This window comes from Acomys russatus, chromosome 5 (genome assembly GCF_903995435.1).
Source record: "Acomys russatus chromosome 5, mAcoRus1.1, whole genome shotgun sequence".
In the NCBI taxonomy this organism is placed as follows: Eukaryota; Metazoa; Chordata; class Mammalia; order Rodentia; family Muridae; genus Acomys; species Acomys russatus.
Genome location: NC_067141.1, coordinates 55,688,304 through 55,714,686, shown reverse-complemented (window position 1 = coordinate 55,714,686; position 26,383 = coordinate 55,688,304). Strand labels below are relative to the sequence as shown.

The following is a 26,383-nucleotide window of genomic DNA, read 5'->3' as shown; positions in this document are numbered from 1 at the left end:
CAGGGAGGTTTTTCATGCTACACTTGCAAGGAGTGATTTAGGGTTCTGCAGAGAAGAACTTGGCCCAGGTCATTTTCTCAAGGTGACTGACACGCAATGACTGAGGGAGGCTGGTATAAAGGCCACCACAGCCAAGTCAAGAGAGGTCAGAAGAGCCAGGCCAGCTTCGGACTCCCGGGGAGGCTGGTAAAATGGCTTAACTGTCTTTTTCTCCTTTGTCCCCCTCTCCCTCCCCCTCTCTCTATGAGTCAATGAGTGAACGAGAGAGAGAGAGAGAGAGAGAGAGAGAGAGAGAGAGAGAGAGAGAGAGGAGATAGATAGATGGATGGAAGGATGGATAGATGGATAAATGGATGGATATATGTGGTGTAAGTACATGTATGTGTACACATGCAGAGGGCAGAGGACACTGTTACCCTGCTCTATCGGTCTCTGCCTTACTTCTTTGAGACAGGATCTCTCACTGAATTTGGAACTAGGCTGGCAGCCATCAAGACTCAGTGACTCTATCCCCCGCAGGACTGGGGTTACAGACACACACGGGGACAAGCACATGGCCGTTTTTAATGGGTGCTGAGATCCGAACCCCCCTCTTTGTGCATATACAGCCAAGTTATACATTGAGCTATTTCCCCAGGCCCCCCTACCTGTCCCTCTTACACGAAGGACGCCACCTTAAGCCTGCAAGGAGCAGACCTGTGACAAGAAAACTGTGTCTCCAAAACTGTACCGTGTGGAACTCTGCTCATGGGGGGGGGGGGGGGGCAGAGATGTCCTTCCTTGGTGCCCTAGAACTAAGAAGTGAGTGGTAGAAGAAGAGGAAGGAAGCAGAAGTGTTAACGGCATGGGACGAGGCAGACACAAACCTGTTAGGTTTGAGGTGCAGTTTCAGTTTCTGAGCAAAACAAACAAAAAATACATAAGAGGTCATCAGAGGCAGTGAAACTGAAAGCCAAGAACACAGCTGGGGCAGCCAGAGATGCTGATGTAAGAGAAACGTCTGAGGAGGGCTAGAACGGGCTCCCTGGCAGGGGACACTGACTGGATACACACAGCCAAGGCTCCTGGAGTAGCCTCACCCTTCTGAAGCAGGCCCCCAACGTCAGGAAACTCCATCCCATCTACAGAGTGTGGGGTACAGGATGAGAGGCCAAATGTCATGTGGAATTCCCCATTAAGTCAGGGTTGAACTGTTTCTACTGTAGAGCCCAGGGGGGATCCCCAGGGTGCCACCTCAGAGAACCTGCCTAACAGCTGAAGGGCAGACAGCCTGGGCTCCAGGTGACAGGACGACTTGCTCTCTGGAGAGAAAGTTGGTGACATGGCTTGGGTTGTGGTTATGCCCAACTATTACCTCCTCCGTTGCTCTGTGACCAAGAGTAGAGGTGTGCAGGGTAGTCGCGCAGTGACTGATACTTAGGATGATGAGTCTGTGTAGAGTCCAAAAAAGAGATGAAGGGGTTAGTGTTGTCGGCAGGAGGGTGGCCACACAGACAGAAAGGAAAGCACGGAGAGCAAAGACAATGGTGGTGCCCAGGGTTCCTGTGGTAACGAGACCTGTGTGGCTGAGAAATGAGCAGGGCACTGCTGGCTCACGTGGGACCTTCTACATCAAGACGGAAAACCATGGGGACACAGTTGGGTAGGATGACATAATCTGACATTCCCAGTCCCCTCTGTGACTGTCTAAATGTGGAATGGCCCCCTGAGGCTCACATGTTTGTACACGCGGTCCACAGCTGACAGTGTCATACTGGAAATTTGTGGAATTTTTTTGAAGCCCAGCTGGAGGAAACGGGTCACTTGGGGTGGGACTTGAGGTTATGACACCCACTTTAAGTGAGCTGTATCCTCCTGACCTCTGCCAGGATGGACCGTGTCCATCCCATGAACCAGGGCATGTCCTCTAATGAGGAGAGCTAACAAGCCCTTTACAGGATTTACTTTTTATGTGACCTTCCTCACAGCCTGACCAAGTAAAGGGGCTGTGAGCTTACTGCCTCAGCCCTAAGGATGTTGGCTTTGTGAGAGGAGGCACTGTGCATCTGTTGGACCCACTTGTGGAGAAATCAATGACAGTGTGAACCAACAGACACACAGGTGTGTGTTTAACCCACTCCTGTAAGGAAGAAACAACAAACATTTATATCTCTTTGGGACACTTAGAAGATGTCCCCAGACCAAACTACGTTTCTCTTTTCTAAAGACCGATGCCAAGACACAAGGGAAAAAACCCCACAGATGCAGCAACTGTTTGGGAGGGTTCAAATGTATGGGCAACAGTATCCAAGAGAGGCTATTACAATAAAAAAAAAGTGAGGCTGAGGCAGGACAGGATTTGTGTAAGGTAGAGGAGGCTGTGGGTTAGGACCAGAGGCCCACCGTACACTTGCTCTTCAGTCAGCACTGACCCTCATTGAGACTCTCAGGTGTGGTCTCCGGTTGAAAAACTGTTTGCGGGGATGGAAAGATGGCTCATGGGTTAAGAGCACTGTCTGTTCTTCCAAAGGTCCTGAATTCAATTCCCAGCAACCACATGGTGGCTCACAACCAACTCTAATGAGATCTGGTGCCCTCTTCTGACATGCAGGTGAAATACTGTATACATAATAATAAATAAATCTAAAAAAAAAGAAAAACTGTTTGCAACTCACTGGTAAAACCAACTGTGTCCTTTATACGTAAAGCTTCTTAACACACCACACCAGCAGTTTGTCACCCCCATTTTTATTGTTTGAGACAGGGTTTCACTCACTGTGTAGCCTTGCCTGGCCTGTGACTTGCTATGCACACCAGGCTGGCCACAAACTCCGGAGATCCACCTGCCTCTGCCTTCTGAGTGCTGGGATCAAAGGTGTGAACTACCGTGGCTGAGGCCTGGTTTTCACAAATCAGTTTGTGTGACTTTTCATAATACTTCAGTTTCTAGATCAATTCACTGACTCGAGTTGTAACAAAAGTGATTTGTGTTTCGGTGGAAAAATGGAAGTAAAACTATTGCTGAGATGTGATTGAAGGGAATGAAGTCTTGGAGGGAAGGGAGGGGTGTGCTTGTAATGGGGGTGGGGTGGCTGCCCAGGACCATCTGCCAGAGGCATCAGCAAAGCTGTGGTTTTGCTTTCTCTCTGGAGGCAAGGCTCCCTCCCACTGACTCTCCACTGCCACCAGCCCTTTCTTCACAAAATTCGGAAGTCCATTGTGAGCTCAAAACTCAGCATTTAACCCCACTGACTCTCCAACCCTTCTGTGTAAGAAGCAGGCTACCTATATCAATCACAGCTGCCAGGGGTTAAATAATGTGACGCAGATGTAACACTGCACAATGCCTGGACAGCAGCAAGCCCTGGGTAAATGTCAGAGCTCGCTGTGATGCTGGCACTGCCTGTGGAGATTGTACTTCGGTGCAGCCACCCCTGGAAAATAATACGCCACAGAGAGGTCACATAGACAGAGAAGAACATGCTGGAAGAATCTGGGTATCTCACATCAGGCAACAGACACGTCACCAAGCCTGTAGATGAACCCAGCCCCCAGCTGTTGAGTCTCCCCAGTGAATACCATGTGAAACAGTGACAGGCTACACAGCCAAACCCCAGACTCAAGAAACCGAGGGCAGTAACAGGTCATTACCATTGTTTGAAGTCATGAACCTTTTGGGTGGTTTGAGGCACACCATCAGATACCCAGAATCCTGTGGTTTATCCAGTCTCCTGTCTCCTCCTTACCTAGAAATTATATCATGCTATTAGCCCATCTGACAAAAAGATAGGAGTTGGCCCTCATCCTGTACAGGTCAGCAAGAGCCTGGAAGCTTCAGAGAGGGGTCATAGTTTGTCTTCCAGTGAGGCCCAGGGCCTCCGTGGTTCCTCAGGCTGTGACTTCATGAGCTGGGATAAAACCAGTTCATGGGGCAGGGGGTGGGGTGGGGTGTGGTTGTGTAGTCAACAAGTGTAGACTTGACTCCTTCCTTATGGGGAAGTCTGAAGGTAGGGATACTATTTTCAAAGAGAGAGAGTGAATATGAGTCTGAATGTGTGTGTGTGTGTGTGTGTGTGTGTGTGTGTGTGAGAGAGAGAGAGAGAGAGAGAGAGAGAGAGAGAGAGAGAGAGAGAGAGAGAGAGAGAGAGAGAGAGAGGTGGCTGGGCAGAGGTGAGCAGCAGATACACAGGAGTGTCAAGAAGTCAGTGTTCACTGAGAGAGAAACTGGGTGATTGTATGTGCCAAGAGCAGTGTGCAACATCTTGTCAGGGTACTACAGAAGTTCTCTCTGAGGATGCAACACATCTGTTAAAACGTCCGTGACTGAAGCCATGGAAAGATTGAGATAACAAGGAATAAGACATTGCAATAATGTCTGGCCCTGGGTGGGAGTGGGAGCTAGAACTTGGCTCAGAGTCTCCAGGATGCCATGGGTATCTTTTGATACATTGAGCTCTTTTGATACGCTGAGCACATGGACACTGCTTAGAGTCAAAGCTGTGAAGGACTGGGGTGCAGCTTAATGGCAGAGAATTTACCTAACATGTGCAAGGCCCTGGGTTTTATGTTCTACACACACACACACACACACACACACACACACACATACACATGCACAATTACCATTTCAAAACTTGAATTTTGTATTGCAGAACACATGGCTGGGAGCTGGAGAGATGGCTCAGTGGTTAAGAGCACATTGTTGCTCTCACACAAGCGCTGGGTTTGGTCCCCAGCACCCAAGTAGTGGCTCACAACAGCCTTGACCTCCAGTTTCAGGGACTCTGATACTCTCTTCTGACCTCCAAGGGCACCAGGCACACATGTGGTAAAGCAGACAGACACGCAGGCAGAAACACTCAATACACATAAAAAATTTTTTAAAAAATCTTAAAAAATTTAATGTTATGTCTTGTTCAAATTTTAGCAGAGGGTTTTTACAGTTAGTGTTCTCTCTCTCTGTTCTAGGCACTCTCTCCTCCCCTGACTCTCTTGGCATGCCTTTTCACTCTAGCCTTTGTCAGTATCCCCTCTACTCACACGTGTCTGCCACCAGGTGGAATTCCTGGAGAAGCCCCCTGACCCGTTCTCACTCAGGCCACCGGAATGAGCACCTGGCCGGCAGGGAACGGGAGCAAAGGAACAGACAAGGGCTACCTCGCCATCTTACCTCTACCACGTGGGTCAATCTCCTCCAGCCAAGGCCTCCAGTGCTACCCCTGTGCTTTCTAACTCTTCCCTTTCTTTCTCTTCTTACAGATTCTTGTATCTAACTGTTTATGGATTTTTCCCCCCTCTGGCTACTGTAGTGAATTACCCAAGTTAAAGTTTACTATTTTATAGTTTTATGGTCAGCATTGGCCATCTCGAGGATGTAACAGAGAACAGGCATTCCCGTCCTGTTGATTTTGCCGCCCACACCCTCAGACCCAGGCTCTCCTTTCCTTCATCTACAGTCAGCAAGGATGCTCACTGGGCATTCTTCGAGAGCTGCCTGGCTTCTGACCACTGCGGAAAAGTTCTCAGCTTTTAGGGACTGGTGCAATAGGTGAGGCCTCCCAAATAACTTGCCACCTCGAGGTTAACCTACTGACATTTGCAAAGGCCCTCTTACTACCTAAAATGACACAGCCACAGGTTGTCAAGACAAGACTGGGAAGTACTTGAGAGCCACTGTTCTGCCTACCAGTGTCCCTTGTGGGATGGCTGGCACAGGTACTCTTATTCGGTATGTCCTTACTGGCCTCCACTCTTCTCCCTAACAGGACACCTGCTATTTGCTTCTTCCTCCTCTTCCTTTTTTTCTTTTCTTTTTATTTATTTATTATTTTATTTTTTTGAGACAGAGTCTCTCTGTATATCCCTGGCTGTCCTGGAACTCACTCTATAGACCAGGCTGGCCTGAAACTCACAGAGGTCCGTCTGCCTCTGCTTCCCAAGTGCTGGGAGTACATAGAGGCATGCGCCACTCGTGTCCTTCATCTTAGCCGATAGCAAAATCCACGGTCTAGGTGTTCAGGCCTGAACCTACAGGAGCATCTTTGGTTTCTCTCCCACGTGCACATATTCCACAGCCAAGTCACAAAGAAACAGATCGTCTTTAAAATATATCTAGATTCCGGACACTTTAACGTCTCCATTACCATGGATTTTAGCCGAGGCCACCTTGCAGAGGGAATCCTGCTGTCATTTCTAATTGCTCTCCCTGTTCTTCTCCTGAAGTCTATTTCCTGAGCAGCCAGTGAGACTGGTTTTTAAAACTAAGTAAGTTGATTGCTTCTGTGATCAAAATGTGCAACCTGCCCCCCTCATCTCTCTCTCTCTCTCTCTCTGCCAGCTCCCTTGCCCTGTGGGTTTTCTGTTCCTGATGCACCAATCTCTGTTGGGGGGTGGGTGGAGGGTGGGGGGGGTGGGGGATGATGCTCAAACATCATCTCAAACTATTATTTCAGTTCTGAAGGCTGCACCATCAGTTGCTTCCTTTGCTTCCATTCTCAAGCGGGGCCATTCTAAAGCCCAGTGGAGGAATCTTCTTCAGGTGCTTCTGCCCTTTGGCTGGATTTCAGCCTCTGCTGGGTCCCTGGTGGCAGTGAGTGGGGAGCCGAGGGTCTAGTCCCTCCGGGCTGCTGTCCTCCTCATACTTCCCCATGGGCCCCTCTGTGCTGGTTTGGGGGTCAAACCACTCCAGCCTCTTGACACTTCCATGCATCTAAGCAGCGTGGCGTCACTTACCTTGTACTCCTCCTTTCCTGCTCCAGTTTTCATATCTTTTACCACCTTGTGAAAAACATAATGATATGTACTGCGCTGACTGAGAATTGTTTTCTGCTAGTAGATAAGATCCCATAAGGCGAAAGACTGTGTTGTTCACGGCAATATGCCAAAGACAACTCAGTACTCATTTCATCACAGAGCAAGTGTCCCTACCCTAGACTATCTCCTAACCCATTTCTCTAGGGATCTACTGTGGCCAACATTTCCTTCGGTTTTAACATTTGGAAGTACAAAACGGAATGCATTCTGCGCTTATGGCAAGGAAGGTGGGTGAACGGAAAACACTTCTTCTTTAGAGAAGGCTTGATTCTCCTTGACAAAGATGTACAGAAATGATGGTGGGGGGAAATATACCTAATTACAATGTCTATAAAAATAACGACAGTTCCTTCTGGGTGATGGAGGAGGTGGGGGTAGAGAGAGGGAGGGGAACTGCCATCAGGATGTAATATATAAGAGAAGTGATGATGATGAAGAGGAGGAAGAAGAGGAGGAGGAAGAGGAGGAGGAGGAGGAGAAGCATGGGGCCTCACAGACACTGAACCACCAACCAAAAAGGATGCATGGACTGGACCTAGGTCCTCTGCACATATGTAGCTAATGGGCAGCTTGGTCTCCATGTGGGTCCCCTAGCAATTAGAGTGGGGGGACTGTCTCTGACATGGACTCTGTTGCCTGCTTTTGGATCACTTTTCCCCAGCTGGGCTGCCTTGTGGAGCCTCCGTGGAAGCGCATGAGCTGGGTCCTGATGCAACTTGATGTGCTTAGGCAGGTGGTGGTGGTGGTGGTGATGGTGGTGGTGGTGGTGGTGGTGCTGCTGCTGCTCCCCTTTTCTGAGGAGAAGGGGAGGGGGGGGGAAGGGGAAAGACTGTGGGAGGGTGGGACCAGGAGGGGAGGAGAAAGGGGGGCTGCGAAGAGGATGTAAAGTGAGCTTAAAAGAGGGGGGAGGGGAGGAGGGCTCTTTGTAAGACCATTATCTAAGTATAAAAGCAAAACAGACTGAGTTAACCTCACCTCATCGTATTTAGAAAATAAACGGACTAAATTAGTAATAAATGCTTTCTAAAAATCTCTACGAATGAAAACCGAACCACATTCATTAAGGAACCATAAAAAACGAGGGAAAGCTGCTTAAGTTTAAGGCACAGATTGCCCCAGAAAGCTTAAAAGAGACAAGAATGGGAAGAGAGGGGAGAGAGTGGAGCAGGGATAGGCATGAGGTGAGCATTAGTGGATTTTAGAACCAAAGGCATTTTAGAAAGAAAACCCAAACTTTATAGAACACAGACCAGAAGCCCAGAGAAGGAGAGCTTTTTTTCCTTCCTTATTTTGTTGTTGCTATTAGTTAGTTAGTTTTGTTTTGTCAGAGTCTTATGCAGTCCAGGCTGCCTCTAAGGCTGCTCTGGAACTCTTGACCCCTCCTGTCTCCACCTCCCAAATGATGGGGTTATAGGTGGACACCTCCACACCTGGCTCTCTGCTATCTCCTTAGGTAACATGCATTTAATGATCCGGTTCTCTAGTTTAGAGGGCTGACACTGCCTGTCAGTCTCATATTTGTCTCAACTAGGTCAGGATGCCTCATTTCAGGAACAGTGTTCTTGACAGGAGACAGTCTCCAAGGAGCATGGCCACAAGTCTAGCAACACCGCAGTGGCTCTTGGAGGGCTGCTTAGAACTCCAGTGCATGAGGACACACCGTTGAGATCACACAGCAGTTAGCCAAGATGGTCAAATGTGGTCGTGTCTAAGTAGATTACCTAGACGCTAATGGAGAAAAATGACCATCAGCGCAAAGATCTTGACAAAACCTGTACTTCTAGACACAAAATTGCTGCCCGTAGAAAGGCAAAAAAATAAAGGAAATAATATTTTAAGAGGAGGAACCATATGTATTTTAAATGAGAGTGTCACATAAACACAAAAGGCAGCAGGAAGTGATTTGAAATAGTTTCCAAGTGTATCAAGCCATCACCCACTGCTTTCTGAATACCTGCTACAGGAAAGAAAAACAGCACAGTAATATGGATCTGTGATTAATACAAAGGCAGTAGCTCATTTGTTTGGTATTTCTCAATAGTCTTCCATTCACTATATAGCAGCTGGTATTTTCTTTAAAAAAAAAAATCAAGAAATTGTTTATTAAGGGACTATACACAGAATGACTTATTCAGTGGGAAAGCATTGCTGTTAGGAGGGGAAAATAGGTATTTTTGGATCCACCAACAATCTAGCCTCACCATGGTTACAGGCTGTGTTTCCTAAGTTTTCAGAGTCACATTCGAGTCAAAATGACCTTGGTAGTAATTTGAACCAAATCCCGTATGTTATGCTTGGAGAAACTAAAGCTGAAAGAGGAAGGGGGAGGGCACACTATCTCCTCACTCTCAAGGACCAATGTGGAGTGACTACATTTTATGACCTCAATGCCTCCACCCCTAACGCACTATGCTGAAATCCTGACCTCCACGGTGACCCCTCAGGTGAGGGCCTTCTGAAGACAGTTACACGAAGGTACAGCTGAAAGCCACACCTTTACCAAAAAGCATCCAGAGTCTAGTGCCCTCCTGGCCACGGGAGGGCACAGCCAAAAAAGTGGCTCTTACTTTCCCCATTTGTATGGATAGGTATACCTACATATATGTATAGGTATGTAACTATTAATATTTGTAAAGGACTTGATATTAACTTTTATTTGGTCGGGAAAGACGGAATAAAAATTAAAGCAATATAACTTTAGTTATATATTTCTAAGTGGGACTGATACTTAACTACAACTAGACAAGTGTAGATTCTCAACACTTTATAGAGAAATGGTTTACTCATTTGCCTAACATTTATTATACACTAAATAATTGTGTGTTAGGATAAGGTTACAAATTCAGATTAAAAATCCACAAATTTAGCCAGGTGTGGTAGCACACCCCTTTAATCCCAAACTTAACCACTGTACAATATGGTGGAGATAGGTCTAACAGGTCTTGGTTGTGGCACAGTAAATGCACCCACAGTGGGGAAAGAATGGAGGGAGATGACCAAGTATGAGGAGGGCATTATCAATAGCAGTTTGTAAAAAAAAAAAAAAAAAAAAAAAAAAAAAAAGAACAAAAATTTTTTTGCAGGAAAAGATAATGTATTTCACAGGGAGGTCCCCAAATACACAAAAGCAATGACCAGAAATGGAATGGCTTAGTCAGATGTGCTGGAGTAGCTGGCAGAGTGCATGGAATTCCAGGTTCTCTCCCAGTCACATTGGCAGTGACAGGCCTTGAGGGTGAAGACAGTATAGACCAAGGTCAGGGTAGAGACAGTGTAGACCAAGGTCAGGGTAGAGACAGTGTAGACCAAGGTCAGGGTAGAGACAGTGTAGACCAAGGTCAGGGTAGAGACAGTATAGACCAAGGTCAGGGTAGGGACAGTGTAGACCAAGGTCAGGGTAGGGACAGTGTAGACCAAGGTCAGGGTAGGGACAGTGTAGACCAAGGTCAGGGTAGAGACAGTGTAGACCAAGGTCAGGGTAGGGACAGTGTAGACCAAGGTCAGGGTAGGGATAGTGTAGACCAAGGTCAGAAAGCCCCAAGTCATACTCTGGGATTTGGGCTTTATTCTCTGACAAGAGGAGGACACAAACACATCTTCACACAGATGAACTTTTTTCTAAGATGGAAGATGGAAATGGGGGGAAGGAGTGAGGAAGTTAATGTGGATTTCAAGTAACCAGTGACTGCCTGAAGGAAGTGGCCATGAAGACGACAAAGCTGTATTTTATGACTGAACAGTGAGAGGGTGGATAATTCCAACTTCTTTTACATTTACGTGTGTGTGAGTGTGTGTGTGTGTGAGAGAGAGAGAGAGAGAGAGAGAGATAGAGACAGAGACAGAGAGACAGACAGAGAGACAGACAGAGAGACAGAGGATATTAACTAAGATCATTAACTAAGACCATTACAGCTTGTGCTGTGGTACCCAAGTGCTGAGGTAAGGAGACAACAGGAGGGAATTGGTTTTATTCCTGCATCACATGGATTCTGGTGATCAAACTCAGCTCATCATCTCACAGGCGGCGCCTTTACAACATGGCTGGCCCCAAGAATTCCAGTTTATTAACAGAACAGTTATATTCAATTTAATTCATGAACTTTAAGTGTATTCTCCCCCAAGAGGTTGCCACTAATATAATGTTAATCGCTTCCTCTTGTTTTTGGCAATAATAACTGTTAACCTCTGAGCCCAGGCCTATGGCTTTGAGCAAGATGATTTACCCCCCTCTCGGTTGCACTGGAAGCTCCTGAGAGTGGCAGCAGTCCTTGTATCAGGATACTAAGTCGCTCATTTTGGGGAGAGAGGTGTGTAAATGCTCAGAAAATATTTTAAAACTTCCTCAATAATTGTCAAAGGAAACATGCAAATGCTACAAATCTAGCTGTGAAGAGGTTTTGCCAGTGTGTATATTTATACATTAGCTTATAGGGATGGTAAGAAGCGAACATATAGATGTTTCTAAAGAAATCCAGAAGCATCCAAGTTGTGGTCATAGTACACTGCCTGTCTGATCTCTTGGTACAAGGACACGGAGAACGAAGTGTCACGGAGGTGACAGATACCAAACTCATTTTCACTCTTCACTTCAAATCTCCCTCATGTGACGTGACATCGCCTCGGTATTTGACTTACTGTTCATCTATGGGCATTGGTGTTTTGCCTGCACCTATGTCTGTTTGAGAGTGTCACATCTTGGAGTTGCAGACAGTTGTGAGCTGCCAAGCAGGTGCTGGGTATTTTAGTGAAGGGCCACCTTTCTTCCTGGGTGTGTTCCTGTGACGACCCTGCTACCTAAGAAGAATCTCTTCTTCACAGATAACTCCTGTGAAGAGGCTGTATTCACCTCTTAGGTTATCTAGGGTGCCTCCTGGCTTGCAACAGAATCCGCACAGGACAATGTTCTGGCCGTGAGTCAGAGTAAACGCGTGCCGATCTTGTGACAGTGGTTCTTAACCCTCCTCGCACAAATCAGAGGTCTCTACAGGTGGCTCATGCCTATCAGTACACACCCCAGGCCTGGCTCCTCCCAATTCAAACACAGGCACCATGCATAGGTCCAGGCACCAGGGTTTTTAAAAGCCCTCAGAAGATTCTGAAGTGAAACCAAGGCTGAGATTCACGACACTAACCAGACCTTCCTTCTAACATAGTCTGCCTCCAAAAAAGGCAGCCCCTGGGGCATACTCTCAGTGCCCTCACCCTCACCCCGAGGATGCTATGCCATGCCATGCCATGCCAGCCGTCTCTTGTATCAAGTGGGCAAACTCTGGACCATGTATGAGAGGGTTAGGTGCGTCCCTTAAAGAAGTGGTTCTCAACCTGTGGGTCATGATCCCTTTGACAAGGGTCACCTAAGACCACGGGAAACCAGAGATATTTACATTACGATTTGTAGCAGTAGCAAAATTACAGTTATGAAGTAGCAGTGAAAATAATTTTATGGTTGGGGGTCACGACAACATGAGGAACTGTATGTATTAAAGGGTCGCAGCGTCAGAAAGGTTGAGAACCACCACCTTAATGATTACACTAGCCTACTCATATTAAATATGTATAAATATAAAGCAATCTCCTAGCAACCAGCCTGGGCTTTCCCCAAGCATCCACCAAGTGCTAGAAGCCAGACCCAGTCCTGGGTGACCCCGCACCCACCTGACATGAGGTGATTCTTGCCCTCAGTGAGTGAAGCCGTGAGAGCACGGAGAACACTTTTGTTTATAATTTGCCAGGAGACGTTTTCTCTGATGAAGAGAATGTTTATCCCATCTACACAACAAACGTTTCTTCTTTTTCACAATTTCTTTAGTCAAAAATCTAATCTGGCAAGCCCTCTAACCTTAGGAGATCATGGCTGTTATGACCCTTTCTTGCATATCTATAATCTTTCTTAGAATTCCTTTGGCTCTGCAAACTGCTGGTGGCACTAACTACAACTGGAATTGCTGTTTCTCAGAGAATCAGACACACTCAGGGAGACTAAACTGGCTGGAGGGCAACCTGAGGGTGCAGCCAAGGAACCCCCAAGAGGCTGCACTAAAGGTGAAGACAAGAGGAAACTACAGCGAGTTCAGATTTACTTGAATTTGAGCCCTAAAATTTCTCCAGGGAGAATCTAAAATAAAGCCATCAAGTTAGGCAGCCTTTGCAAAAATGACCATTGGCTCTCTGACAGCATGTTCAAGTTGAGAAGAGGATGAGAGGGGTACAGATGTTCTGGAAAGCAATGATGTTTAAATACCACTTGGGTAGAGGAGTTAGCCCTTACCGCAAGTGAGAAGTTGGAGGCTTTTTAAAATTACTGGTTCCTTGGGGGGTCTGCCCAAAGCCAAACCCATCTGAATTTGGGGCTGGGGAAACCATTTGAAACTTGAAAAGCTCACCCAAAAGGTTCTTAAGACAGAATGAGCCGCGCTGGAATCAGCCGAGGCAGAGAATTCTAACTTGAAAGCAAATATGTGTCTTATCTTTTAATATACACATTTCTAGCACTTTAGATCCAGGTAAGTCTCCAACCCCCCTCTGACCACTGTATTACCTTTTCCTTACTGATTTTAATTTTTACTACACTAGCCCATGGAAATTATCTAGAAATTCTAAGTGTGCTACCAAGTTTAAAAATGAAAAATAGCAGTATCCCGCCTCACTTCCCGCTTGTTCCCAAAGGCGAACTAAACATAAACATTTTACCTGCTTCTTCTAATAGTTCACTTTATATTCCTAAACAGTATTATAAATTTCACTGATATACTACTTCTAGACCTTTATTAAGATATTTCAGGTGTCCCAGCATATGCTAGCTTGTCCTCTCCTGTTCATCTATAATAGTCAATCTTTTCTGTAGTCACGTATGTCCAAGGGCAGTATTTAGTCCGTGTATCTTAACACGGCTGCACTGACTGTTATTACCATACTACCGTAACTGCTGATAGTATTGGATGTTTTGACCTCCAATCCACCATTCTCCACAATTCAGCAAGTAAAGGGTTAACATCTGCTACTGCAAGGACAGCCTTCAAAACTTGCCTTTAGTCTACAGCAGGTCCCTGTTCTGACTTGTCAGTGGCCTGGCTACCAGTTGGTTGTTAAATATTCTGAATATCGCCTGTAGGTACGAACGATCACGTGACTCATTTCTTGCTATCTGAGTATAAGTGAAAGTGATGTGCTGTGCTTCCAAACACGCCCTTGTTCCTACAATCCAGAACCTAACACTGACTGACCAGGTTTAAACTCTAGAGCCAAGGGCAAGCCTTCATGGATAGTAGGGGTGGGGTGGGGCAGGGGGCATGACTTTGTAAAGCAGGGACACCATCCCCTTAAAATGCTCACTCTGAACTGAACCGTGGAATAAAAAGTGATTGATTTCTCCTTTAAGTTACAATTTGGAGAGTTGCAATCATATTACAGACGTATAGACTTTATTTCTTTCCCTTTAGTTTAAGGCAAGGTCTCACACTATGTATGTAGCCTTGGCCGTCCTGGAACTCCCTATGTGGACCAGGCATGCCTTGAATTCAGAGATCCAAGCTCCTCCTCCCTCTGCCTCCAGAGTGCTGGGATTAAAAGTGTGCACCGCTTCACCCAGCTACAGCACAGTCTGACTTTGAACTAGCTCAGGAGTGATGTGCACCATGGGTATTTTTGTAAATACCATGTGTTCAGCCATTTTCACTTTCTTGTAGGGCTGTTTATAATTGCCTTCCAGCAACCCCCGTTCAACAGTCTTTCTTAATTGATAAGCCCTGGGAAAGCCTCTTTGAAGGGCATATTGCACTAGGTCAAGAGTGTATGGCTGCCCAACAGCTTTTCTTTACTTGGAAATTCTTTAAGTCTCTTTCCTAAAGTCAATCCTACTGCCGCTCTGACCTGGACTGCTTCCCTCTAGGGCTGCTAGACTGCTTTTTAAATTGTCATTCTTGAGTTTCCTTTGGTCTTTTTCCTTCTGTTTAGTTTCTTGCTTCTGGAATTCTGTATATTGTTCCTTGATTTATTCCCACATTTTAATAAAAAAAAGTCATCTATTATATGTATTAATTAAAAAGTCTTAATTCTTTCTCTTATTTGATACGTTGTATTGATTTTTCAGATTGAAAATAATTCCCATCTGAATTTAAGAAAGTAATCCAAGTTCTTTTTGGTTTTATTTGTTTGTTTATTTATTTGTATATTTTGAGTCAGAACTTCTCTATTGTTTAGCTCTAGCGGTCCTAGAGTCCTCAGGTACCAATTTTCTCCTCTCTACCAAGTCAGCAGCCACTGAACTGTTTGTTTCTTATCTCCTAATTCTTTTCAGCTATCTCCCTTTTGTGTTCACCATTGTTAAATGGTTTGGATGCATCAAGGGCGTGGCTGTCAGCCAGTACAGTGGGACCACTGAGAAGCTGTGGGAAACTGGGACGGAGTATCGTGAAAACAAGCTGGATGGCTGGGGTGATCTTAAAGGACATGTTGAACACTAGCCATGATTCTGTCTTTCTCTCTGTGCTTCCTGCCTACAAAGTGAAGGGCTCCAGACCAGGTGGCGTTCCCTGCCGTGACTCCCTGCCTTGAACCAGGCCCAGAGGCAGCAGGACTAACTAAAAATATTGAAGCCTCTGAAAGGATGAGCCAAAGCCAACCTTTCTTTCTTTATCTCAGGCATTTTATCACAGGGATGCAAAATTAACAGAGCATCTAGGCATGACAGTAAACCATCATATCAGTCTGCCAAAGTCTCACATGAAGCTTTACTAACCAAATTTCATGGGCATAGAAACTGCCACCAAAGATGGGCTTTTCTTAGACTTTTACTACTCCTACTTTTCCTGACTCGTAGGCCATCTGAGTAACTAATAGCTTCCCAGTCATCTCACTATGTGGGAAAAGTCCTTTTTAAGCACACACACATAAATTATTCAAGTAAATCCTAAGTCAGGAACGAAGCAGGCAAACAGAAGGCTGGTGGGGCTATGGCTTCAACAGGTAAGTTAGTTACCTGAAGCAAGTAAGTTAAATAAAGAATTATTTTCTAGATAGTAAAAAGATCTTGAGTCTTAATCTACTTTTAAAATATGATTTGTGGCACTAGACTATTTTCCTTGCATTGAAAAGCTGAACTTTTTCATACAATATATTCTGATTACAATTCCCCTTCCCATGTCCCCCTCAGTCCGAATCCACCTTTCTGTCTGTCCTTAGAAAACTAAAAGGCATCTCAATAACAATAAAAACATAAAATAAAATAAAGTAAAACCAAGCAAACTGGAATAGGACAAGCCAAACTGAAGAAAAAGCCAAAGAAAAAGCTCAAGAAACACTTATAGACACAGAGACACACATGTTTGTATGAATAGGAATTCTATAGAAACACAAAACTAGAAGCCATAATATATACAAAAGGGCCTAAAAGTTTCTTTTTTTTTTTTAATGCCCTAGCTGGGGGCATGGTGGAGCACGCAGGCAGGCAAATCTTTTAGAAGCTAGCCTCGTCTACAGAGTGAGTTTCCAGTACAGCCAGGGCTACACAGAAAGACTGTGTCTTGGAAAAAATGATAATTAATTTAAAATTGTAAAAAGTTTGCCCTGACAAAGCATTTGGGGCCCTAGATTATAATTAAAGGTAGTATGTGGCTTTTGTGCAAGAAAGCTTTTTCACTGACCTCTTCTTGCCACTTCTTATCTACCTTTGGATGACTTGAGCTGAAAGTACTTGCTTTGACAATGTTATAGATTTTTCCAAGAAGCTGTCAGTTCTTCAATCTTGGCTTGTCTGCTTCTAAAGGTATGAAAAGATGGAAAGGATGAGAGCTTTACAAACATGGCTAAGCAGGAGGGCTGGCCTCACATCCCGGGCGTTACAGTGTCCTCATGCTCATCCAGCCAACGCAAACTGAAGACACTTAGCCTCAAGATTTCAATATTTAAGGATAAAACCCAAGCACTTGCCCTAAACACTTAACCTCACAGCCATATGGACAATAAGCCAAGACTAAGAAAAGACTGAGACACTAATATCACAGCTCTGGTTTGATTCTACTCACAGGCAGCAGCATATCCCGATCTGTAAAAACCTTGTACCTGCTCTCTGCTCTTCTTTATGGCTCTCCTAAAAACAGGCAAACAAAGCCAGCCCCCGACAGGACAGAGGGTCCCCCATGTGGGAGAAATTAAAAGGGTCTAGTTCTTGAGCTGGGTGGTAATTTATACGGATACTCGCTTTTCACAGTTTGTTAATGTGTACATTTACACTTCAAACGTTTTCTGTACATGTATTACATCTTACAATAAAAAAAAAAAAAAAAAAAAAAAAAGGAGTCCTGAAAAATCAAAAGAAGAATACATAAGGCAGAAATTTCACTTGTCAGGAAATATACTGCTTCAGGCTCTCGTAGCCAGCCTGGCAAGGAAGAGGTGGAAAGCTGCCCACGATGAACATCAAAGTCAAAACCAGTGTCCTGCCAAATTTCAACAGTCGTCTGTGTCATTTTGTCCAAAATATCTACTTGCGAAGGATGATCTTAGACTCAGTTAACACCGCAGTAACACGGTAACACTGATACCTTGACATTTGCATAACACTATTGATTTACAAAAGAGTTTTGACTTCAGATCCATAGAGGATACAGCAAATGTTATTTTCTCCCATGCAATGTGTGGGGAAAGTAGAGAGCTTAATAACTCGTTAGTAGGATTAGAAAGACTCAGCTGTGGCTTTAGCTTGGTGTTAGTCTTGCCTCATATTCAAGGTCCTAGGTTTGAGCCCCATGGGGGGAGGTGGGAGGCTAGGGGTCTGGGGAGCTGGGAGGCTGGGGGGTTAGGGGGCTGGGGAGCTGGGAGGCTGGGGGGCTGGGGAGCTGGGAGGCAGCAGCTAAGATTACAAGTAGAAAAAATAATCAGGAGAATGAGGATGCTAGTTGCGATGGGGTAGTGCCATGAGCACACGCGCACACCCAAGCAAGCAAGAGGTTCCTTAAACATTTAATAAAGAGCCTTCTGCATTTCCAAAGTTCTGAGTTCAAACACAGGGTCTGAATGCTGGTCTTGACACTGGCAAGTTCCCTGAGATTCCCAGAGAGGAGAGATCTACCAAGTGTGGCTGAGGAAGTGATAACCCAGGACCCAGGATCTACCTGTCCTCACCATTTCCCTCACATGCAGTTGATGTAACAATACTGCATCAGAGGTCATACTCAGATGCAAGTCCAGCACGAACAGTCAATAACCTTATAAAACAAAAGAATTATCTTTCAAAATAAGGGGGACCCCCAATATGTGTGACTGTCATGGGTCTAGTTCATGGGTCCCAGTTCGGGGGGGGGGGACTATCAAAGACATTAAACACAGTAATTAGTGCATTTTTCTTTTTACCTGAGCAGTAAAGACACTCAGGTAAGCAGTTTTGCTATGAAGCAAGCATCTAAAATTGAGAGCAGGCAAAGTGTGGCGTGCACAAAGCCACTGAGCTCTGCACCAGGCTCTCTCCCCAAACCCAGGCTGCATTAGCGGAGGCTTGTGTTCTGTTTCTCCACCAGTTCTTACATGCTGAGCAGCCGCTGGTGCCCTCACCTGCTCACCTGACTTACAGCACGCTGAGGACGATTTCTAAGGTTCTGTCAGTGGATACTTTAATTACTTCACCAGCAATTCTAACTGGGTTTTTTTTTTTTTTTTTTTTTTTTTTTTAATCAGTTTCAGCTTGGCCCTGAATGCCTGGGATCCTGGGCAGCTCTCTCATTTGTTTAAATAGACCTTAGAACTCCCTACCTTTTAAATGGGGCAGAGTAACTTCCTTATCTCTTCCTTACCTTGTATCTTTCCAATCCTGTGGACTAAATGCTAAGAGAGACTTCGGTGCATATGTTCCACACTTGCTGAAACAGATATTTACGTTGATATACAATCATTTTGATTCTGTGGTCCCACAGTTCCTAAAAACTACCTGCTTTCTACTTCCAACAGTCTGGATCCCTTTTCAATCCCTAACTTGGCTTCACTTTGAGTTTTTTTTTTTTTTTCTTTTTCTTTTTTCGGGGGGGGGGAGGGCGGTCATAACTCACAACCGATCACACCATAATTATAAAACCTTGAAAGTTCCTCACGCCTTTCACGCTCTACCCCTCCACGTTTTCCTTTCCTCCTGTATGTTCATACTTGCTGAACCAGCCATTACAACTGCTCCTGTTCCCAAGCTGGGCGTGGTGGCGCACACCTTTAATCCCAGCACTCAGGAGGCAGAGGCAGAAAGATCACTGTGAGTTCGAGGCCAGCCTGGTCTACAAAGTTAGTCCAGGACAGCCAGGGCTACACAGAGAAACTATGTCTTGAAAAACAAGTAAGAGTTTGTATTGAGTTGTAGGAGTTCTTTGTATTTTTGAAGTTCTTTTTTCTTTTCTTTTTTTCCTTTTTAGTCTTTCCAGACAGGATTTCTTGTGTAGTCCTGGCTGTCCTGGCCTCTCTTTGTACACCAGGCTGACCTGAAACTCACAGAGATCTACCTGCCTCTGCCTCCAGAGTTCTGGGATTAAAGGTGTGTGTCACCACGCCCAACCTGAAATACTTCTTTCACAGATACATCTTTTGAAAATATTCTCTCACGGCCTGTGACTCATCTTTTTATTTTCTTGACAGTGTCTTTTTGCAAGGCATAATTTTTAAAAATAAAAATTTAAGAGGCACAACTTCAGATAGATTTTCCCCATGAATTATGCCTTTGTTGTCCTATTTAAAAAAAAAAAAAAACTACAACCAAACCCCAAGATATTTGCATAGTCTCCTCTCTCCAATTTTCTAACAGCTTTATATAACTGAAACCATGTTTGTGGTGCATTGTGAGTTATCTTTTCTTAGTTGTCACCTACAGCCCAGCTGTCCCAGCACCCCTTGCTGAAAACGCAGTTCCTCACCGTGTTGCCCTCGCTTCTTGTCAGAGGCCAGCTGGTTAACTCTGTGGGATCTTGGGGTGGGACCTCCTCGGGGGACCCTCGCTTCTGCTCCACTGACCTGCTTATTTAATCTCTTGCCAGTGCCACCATTGCTCATTACATCTTTCTAGAAATCTTCAAGGCAAGTAATGTCATCCGCGCAACTCCGTTCTTTAATATCGTGCTTGTTTTCCTGTATAGACTCTAAGGTTAAGTTATCAATGTTCATAAAATAACTAACAGAATCTTGATTGAGACTGCATTGAATGCATTATTCAGGTTCAGAAGTCTTGACAATGTAGCCTCACTATCCATGAACATGGAATTTCCACTTAGTTTTTCCTTGATTTCTTTCCATTTTATACTTTCATCACACGGGATCTTACACATATTTTGTTAGACTTAGAACACAACATGTCATCCCTTTTGGTGTGCTAACGAGAGCTGTAATGAATGTGTTTGTGCTGATCAGCATTTTGCCAACACCCAGGGAAAACCTCAAGATCAGAAAAGGCTTCCAACAGAATGGCATGTCTGTGGGGCATTTTCTTGATTGATTTGGGAGAGCCTAACCAACTGTAGGGCAGGTGGTCCTGGGTCATGTAAGAGGGGCAGCTGAGTAAACCACGGAGAGTAAGCCAGTGGTCACCATTCCTCCACGGCCTCTGTTTCACTTCCTGCCTCCAGATTCCTGCTCAAGTTCCTGCCCAGACTTCCTTAAGTGCTGGTGTGTGATACTAAGTGTGAGGATGAAATAAACCCTTTCTTCCCCAAGTAGTTTTTGGTCATGGTGTTTATCACAGCAACAGAAACCTGACTAGGGACATTATTCTTTAAAAAATTTTTTTTATTAATTCATTCATATTACATCTTTGATAGTTATCCCATCCCTTGTATCCTCCCATGCCTCCCTCCCTCCCGCTTTCCTCCCTACTCCCCTCCCTTATGACTGTGACTGACTGGGGCCTCCTCCCCTTCTATATGCTCATAGGGTATCAAGCCTTCTATCCTTCCTCCGAGTGCTACCAGGCCTCCCCATCCAGGGGACGTGGTCAAATATGGGGCACTAGGGTTTGTGTGAAAGTCAGTCCCCACTCTCCACTCAACTGTGGAGAATGTCCTGTCCATTGGCTAGATCTGGGTAGGGGTTCAAAGTTTACTGCATGTATTGTCCTTGGCTGATGCCATAGTTTGAGCAGGACCCCTGGGCCCAGATCTGCCCATCATAATGTTCTTGTAGGTTTCTAGGACCCTCTGGATCCTTCTATTTCCTCATTCTCCCATACTTCTCTCACCTAGAGTCCCAACAGGATGTCCTCCCCTCTGTCTCACTTTCCTGGTAAGTGAAGACTTTCATGAGACATGCCCCTTGGCCTAGTGTGCAGATGTAAGTGAGTACATACCATTTGACTCTTTCTGCTTCTGGGTTAACTCACTCATTATGATCATTTCTAGTTCAATCCATTTGTCCACAAATTTCAGAAATTCCTTTTTTTTCAATAGCTGAGTAGTATTCCATAGTGTAAATGTACCACAATGTCTGTATCCATTCTTCTACTGAGGGACACTTAGGCTGTTTCCATGTTCTGGTTATTATGAATAAGGCCGCTATGAACATGGGAGAGCATGTGAGGGATAGTATTCTTAGCTGCAATTCTCACCTGTGGTATATAGGAAAGCGGCATTTGTACAGTAGCCTTGCACGAACCCTGCTGGCACTGCCTGTTAGTTCCTTTCATTCTTTCTCTTTTTGTTTGGTTGGTTAGCTTTGCTGTTGTTTTGTTTTGAGACAGGGTTTCTCTGTGTAGCCTTGGCTGTCTGTCCTGGACTTGCTTTGTAGACCAGGCTGGGCTTGAACTCATAGCAATCCACCAGCCTCTGCCTCCCTGAGGGCTGGGATCAAAGGCGTGTGCTGCCACACCCATCTCATTATTTCTCATTTTTTATACAAATAACTCTTCAACAACAGCTTTATTTCCTCCTTCAAAACCAATATATCTTTTGATTCACATTTTTTGCCTCATTGCCATGATTATCGAGAAATGATTTCATTATAATCAAGGTGCTCATATTACCTTACTTTTATAAAAGGGGGAGTTTCCTTTAGAATGGAAATGGCCATCCCTCCCTCACATGCAAATAAACAAAAATGTGCTGGTGATATAGCTCAGCCAGTGAGTGTACCCATGGCATGTAAATGTAAATTTGACCCCTAAGACCCATATGGTAGGGCTGGGGAGATGGCTCAATGGTTAAGAGCACTGGCTGCTGCTCTTCCAGAGGTCCTGAGTCCAATTCCCAGCAACCCCATGGTGGCTCCCAACCATCTATAATAAGATCTGATGCCCTCTTCTGGCCTGCAGGTGTACATGCAGATAGAGCACTCAAAGACCCATATGGTAGAATAGACTCTTGCAGGCTGTCCTCTGACCTCACTCACAAACTGTGGTGCACATGTCCCTCACCCCCAAACACACGCAAATAAATACAAATATAATTTAAAATTTATAAAAGAATGGGAATTATTTTCCCACAAATATTATCCCACAATCGAACCAGCATAACAAGTATGGGTCGAGTGTCAATCAATCTGGACGTAAAGTTACCTTTACTTGCTCCTGCCCCTTCAGCCTAAGGTACGCCCGGTGCATTAATTACCTCCCTACTCCCTCCCCTCAAAAAGCCACTCCTCCCACAGACATACAGACATCTTCGTTACAGTGTCTGCTTTTTTGGGGCAGTGTTGTGAATTGAACTCAGGTCCTTGCACTTTGCAAGCAGACACTCTACTGCTAAGATAATCCCATACCTATGCTTTTGTTTTCATGGAATTTTCCTCCACTGTCTCTCTAACGTTCTCAAGCATGTATTCCTGGTTTTATCAACCTCTCCATAATGATGCCCTCCATTCATCTGGCCCATACTGGTGGATTGCACACTACCTGGAGGTGCTTTCCGGTGATCATACCATCCCAGGTCATTCTTCTGCTTCTGTCTTCTCATGTCCTCCAACCAATTACACAGCTAGTGGTGTGGCATTCCCTTCTACGGGAGCTCACCCACCCTCCCACCCCCCTCCCATTCTCACTCTGACTCAGGTTTGCCCCGCTGCTCTTCTGCAAACTTTTAAAACAGCTCCTTACCTGAAGCTACCATTTCTCCCTATGCCTTAAAATGCTGTTTGATTACATCATCCCACACTTAAGCGTATCTTTGACGTTCTCCACTACGAACCCAACGGGCTCCTTAGCTCGACACGGAAGACGGTTTATAATGTGGCCCTACACTCCATGTATCGCCCTTTCCCATTCAGCTCTCTTCTAGCTCCTCATCCTTTAACTCAGCCACACTGCTTCCATTTCTGAATGTGGTCATACATTCTTTCCTTCAAGTCTCAACATGAGTTGGTTCCCAAATCTCTGTCAGTTCTACTCCTACAGAATCTTAAAGGTCTTATGCAAAAAAAAAAAAAAAAAAAAAAAAAAACCAAAAAAAAAAAACAACAACAACAAAAAAACTCCCAAATACTTCCCAAGTTTTCTGGCTAATAATATATTTGTTTTTCTTTTCTAAAGTCTCCGTGTACTTTCTTTTCTGATGCTCTAACAGTTCCAGCCTTTGGTTATCTGTCACACCCTCTCTGTGTGATTTGTAAGGTCTCTCACAGCCTGACTGACCCATACACGTCTCATACTGTCTTCCATATAGTAAACTAAGAGATTGTTCAAGTTAATCTAGACAGTGCATAGAATAAAAACGAAGTTGATTTGCCAATGTTAGCTAAAACGAATTCTTAGGGGGCCTAGAAACTGAGCAACTTTTTGTAGTTTATGATGTTAGACTGGGATATAGGAATCACATTAAAAATGCAGAACGGCGCAAATGCAACTGGTTCCTAAATTTAAAGAGTTGGGCCAGACCTCAGGGGTCTCAGGGGTCATTTAATCCCTGTGCCAGCCCCATGGCTGCACACATGTGCAGTCTACAGCAGTTACCATTTGTTTTATTTCTTGTTTGCTTACTTATTTACTTACTTTCGAGACCAGGATTCATCTAATAAAAGCTGCCTTTGAACTACGTAGCCAAGGACGACCTTGAACTCCTGATCCTCTTGCCTCAACGTCCCAAATACTGGGATTACAGGCGTGTGCACCACCACACCCGGATTTCAGTTATTACTTATCAAGAGCCTTGTAGACACCAGGTCCTTCTACGTTAGGCCAGGCTCACGCGATCCTTCGATGGAAACGGCATCAGGGCCTTCCCTCCGCCACCACCCATCCCCGCCCCACCCTGCCTCACTACTACACACACAGTAGACATGAGAAAAGTTCTCCCAGAGTAGCTGGCTCCTTGTAGAGAGCACTGCCTGCTACAGCCCAGGCTTTTCTACTGACTATTGCTACAGACCTACTTAACCTACTACATGGCCTAACTTTAACTTTTGTCTCCTGATGTCTCTCCAGGCACTCACGACACCGACTAAGTGGAAGCACACAGGAAAAGTTTCAGGCCACTTTCATTAAAGCTTAGAGACGACGCTAACATTATATGGCGGCTTTATCGCCATAAATCTGAGGAGCTTGACCTTATTTACCAGAGAACTTCGTTCCTCATTTTTACTTCTTAAATATATTCTCAACTGAAAAGTCATTTGTCCGGCCACATTCAGCAAGTGTTTGTTGACTCTTTCAGAGGTGAGACACAGGAGGGCACACATCTACATATGGCGTGATTTGACTCTCTCCCCACCTGTTGGTACTTAGACTAGCCGAGGGGCTTCCAACAACGTAAACTCCAGACCCCTGGTTCTAATCCCACCTCTGAAACTTGAGCAAATCACATCACTGCTGTCGTCTCTCCAGAGAAGGACCTGGGAACCAGGATAAGGGTGGCCAGTAACTTCAGGATCTCTTGAACTCCAAAATACTGTGTTCTCTGAGCTCAGTCAAAGTCACACTTCCAGAAGTGACCACTACTGTGACAGAAGGGGGACGGCAGGGTGGCCACTCCTATTCGGCAGTGAGACTGTGGAAAACCTGAATGCTGACAGTACTGCCACAAGATTGAGGCCGAGTAATATGCCCCCAAGTTTATTCCTTACAATAATATACTTTATCAAGGTAGTCTCCTGAGGATAATTAAATATTAATACAAACCACCCTTCCATATTATTGCTGACTTATAGCCTTAACCCTTTTGGTATTCTATCCAGATATTTAAAGGATAATTTTAAGCAGTAACTGTTAGCTACTATTCTGTGGCATTACTAACATTAACAAAGTAGAATCAGGGCCTCTGACGGATAAAGGAAGCTTTGGGTTTGTTTAAATTAATGCTACTCGCTATTACTATGGACAGTCTTTACCACCACTGCGTATGGTTTGGTTTACAGGCAGGAGGAGAGAGGAATGGAGAAACACTAGTGTTTCAAATGAGAAGAACATATAGGCTAGTGAGGACTTAACTTTGCCAATTTCACTTCAGTTTTTTCTTCTTCTTTACACTTTCTTTTAAACTAGTACCTAATGACTTACTCATTGAGTAACACGACATAACTCCAAAGCTCTGCATCCTTGTTCATGCTAAGCATCTTAAGACAGGATGCTTAAAGGTTTGTCATCCTGCGCCCGTAACAGCACGGAGGATAAAACCAATCCACGGCGAGAAAATTACAACAGTAGAGAGGAAATCAGAACTGTACCCTGTTGGTAACTTGCTAACCAAAGGCAATGAATTCCAATTGTCAAAGGGGGTTCTGACAGGGATCAAGAAAACAATTCATTCATTCAGCACACCAACAAACATAGGGTGCCCAAAATATATATGAGGCTTTTGTTGATTCTAGTATATAAATGAATAAACACGGAAAGTCCTAGGCTCTCTCCTCCATGAAACTTAACGGTTTCGTAGTGGGAGAGTGGACCTACAGAATGCCTGAACAAAATACTATTAGCGATTAGAAAGACGATGGAGAAGTTTGGAGGGAGGACCAAGACTAAAAAGTACAGTAATCAAGAGTATTTGTGGGGCCTTGGCACTGGAGATGAGCCTCAAATGACGAAAAAACGTTGCTCTGTAGTCCTTCAAATGTGGAATAGGGTTGGGGTGAATCAAGTCAGCAGTCAAGAATGGCAGTAGGAAACACAGTATTCATGAATGAAAACCTAGATGGCCTTTAAAACTTAAAAACAAAAAAAAAAAAAACAAAAAACCACCAAGCTAATCTTTAATATCATTTACCTAAGAGATCAATTGTTTAAGATTAACTCACTTTTTAAAGATTCCACTAATTGTTGGAAACTACTGAAGTAGACGCAATTACTAGAATTCCTTCCAAGCTGCAGCCTCCCTCACTTGACACCATTCAAATTCTGAATGAGACTGGACCTGGCCCCGCAGCGAATCAGCGCCTCCTCTGCCTCATTAAGACAGCCAGGTGGAATCTTATTACCCCTCCAGAAAACGCGAAACAAGGCTGGGGAAGGTGGGGGAGCCCTACACCCTGAAAGTTACTGTGGCAGGTTTAAAAAAACAGAACAAAAAACCCGCCGCCGCCTTTCCAGGCGTCATCACTCGCAGAAGGGCCGCTCTCCAGGGTCGGAGGCCCACAGCGAGTACGCGCGCGCGTGTGGAGCCCGCGTGAATCATCGGAGCGCGGTCCACCCGGGCGATGATTCATTCACCGC

General features: G+C 44.9%; 1 protein-coding gene across 1 annotated transcript in view; it reads right to left on the bottom strand.

The window, feature by feature from the left end:
• Positions 1 to 26,383, bottom strand: part of Pcgf5 (polycomb group ring finger 5) — a 108,328-nt gene that overhangs the window by 81,031 nt on the left and 914 nt on the right. The window lies entirely within an intron of this gene.